This window comes from Seriola lalandi, unplaced genomic scaffold (genome assembly GCF_002814215.2).
Source record: "Seriola lalandi dorsalis isolate HSWRI2012SDOR001 ecotype SW California unplaced genomic scaffold, Sedor1 jcf7180001974591, whole genome shotgun sequence".
In the NCBI taxonomy this organism is placed as follows: domain Eukaryota; kingdom Metazoa; phylum Chordata; class Actinopteri; order Carangiformes; family Carangidae; genus Seriola; species Seriola lalandi.
The window spans coordinates 1-2149 of NW_019445257.1; the positions used below are offsets into that span (position 1 = coordinate 1).

Below are 2149 nucleotides of genomic sequence, written 5' to 3' on the forward strand. Positions count from 1 at the left end.
TGGCAAACGTTACTAGCACATTGCTAACAGTTTTCTATAGGCTTTCCAGGTCTGAAAGCAGTAGCTTGTGTATCGTTGTTGGGTAGTAGTTCACACGCACATACACACATATATTCCCATCCAAATTTGAGAACCGAAAATGCTGACTTAGCTATTGCTGGTTGTTTTTTCTGTTAAAAATATATTTTTAATGGGATGGGAATCTAAAAATAAGTGTTGTTTCAGGGCTGTTTTAGGGTGTTTTCTAAGTTAATGATCTCTTCTAAAGGCATATGCATTTACAGGTTGACATGATCTACCAAACTCAACACATCCAAACAGAGCATTAGGATGTTTAAAGATTTGTTAATCTCACCAGTGAGTGTAAAGTGGGTGAGTATGACAACATGTTCATTAGTGTCAAGCCTTGCTGCTAACTGTTTGAAACAAAAGCAATAATGAGGCAGTCTGAGAGTTTGTAGATAGTTTTCAATATAGGCCTACTTTCCACAGTTTGCAGTGAGTAATGTTCATGTCCAAGATCATGTATTGTTTCAGAGATTAAGTTATTAGGCAGTATTTTCTATTTGGCAAAAAAAAAGTGATATAAACCTTCAGCATCCACAAATCCTCTCCTGTATTAATGGGACAATTATGCTTTATTGTCAAGTCCATAATAATCATTTTACAGTAACACAACAACTTTTTCATATATACAAGTTATTCACAAATTATCCTACACACAAATTAGAGCATTGTCACACAAATACAATTCTCAGTAGCATCTACAGCTGTTGTGATGAAAAGCTGCCTAGAGCTGCCTTCCTTTTTTTGTTAAATACACATGACAAACAAAACAAATGTCCAATCCAAGGTTATAAGAATGAGCAGTGAATTACGCAACCTTTTGGAAAATGCTGATTTTAAGGATTATAACATTTGTCTGTATTCGTTATTCACATTACGTGTCTAATGAAAAAATCTGATTCTGATGAAATGGCTGCCTTTGTGAGAAAATTCAAATTAAATGATGCCTCAACAGAATGTGACCAGGGAAACCAGTGTGACCAGTTTTAAAAAATCACAGCTTACAATGCTCAACAAATTCAACAAAGAGCAAAAACAGCAAGTCAATCCAGAGAACAGCCAACACACTTTACAGCGCTTTAACAAATGCTGTACAAAATGAGGATATAACCAAGTAAATGTCCTCAGATGACACCAGTGATGATGAGAACGATGATCAATGACTAATTCACGTACAGGCTGTTATCTGTGTCAGAGACAGAAGTGAAGTATCGATAATGAACAAAAAACAAACCAAAGAAAATTTGTTGCCATGCCAACATGTCCTCTTTTCCTTATGACATCACTGAGCCCTTAGAATTAGGAAATAAAGGGGGAAATGAAACACAAAGTCACAGCGTCAGCAAAATTTTCCCTAACATTTAAAAATGTGTAAAGACACCATGTTGCTCAACTCTCTATCACCAGCGTCAGCGAGCCGACTTTTGAGTGTCAGAGAATGTGCGTTTGTGTATTTACGTCCCTGTTCGTGTTGTCATGTGTGCAGGCATGTATATGGCTTTTCTTGGACGCACTCATATAAATGAGAGCATAAATTTCACAGTTGCCATGTAGCTGTGTATCAATGACATTGGTTTTCAGTTCACACTTTGAATGTCAAAGTCCCGGTTGCTATGTTTTGTCATAGATGTTGACATACTTGATGGCGGGATGTTTCCTCACTATGTCATCAGAGGTGCAGAGGTCTTAGGGGTTAAGTCAGTTGAGGGCCGGAGCACTGCTCGGTGGAAGTGTGGGGGTGTCATCACGAAAGGCATCTGACTGAAGGTCTGCAGAAAAAAAAATAATTACACTGTCTTTTTGTTTTTTAAACATTTAACATCAAACTTTTGGCTTTTACTGTACATTGCACAATACAGCTTAGAAAGTTTACATCCTGCATTTTCAACATTAACTCCCATAGAGATCCACAGTCAGTCCACTCAGGTTTTTGAGCTGACAGCATGGAAAATTTGAAAACTAAAATCATTAATTCTGGGAAGCTGTCATTTAAAAATGCAAAGTTAAGTAATGTTTATTTTTCAAAGTAACTGGTTAGAAATTCTCCAAGGTGATGACTTGGTTTGGCTATTTATATGTTTTC

General features: G+C 36.8%; 1 long non-coding RNA gene across 1 annotated transcript; it reads right to left on the bottom strand.

Moving 5' to 3' along the window:
- Nucleotides 1-619: 619 nt before the first annotated feature.
- Nucleotides 620-2026, bottom strand: LOC111654245 (uncharacterized). Its single transcript, XR_002760733.2, has 2 exons — nt 1706-2026; nt 620-1358 (listed from the first exon to the last, which is right to left on the bottom strand). It is a non-coding gene; the product is annotated as an uncharacterized LOC111654245 (long non-coding RNA).
- Between the last annotated feature and the right edge of the window lie 123 nt (nt 2027-2149).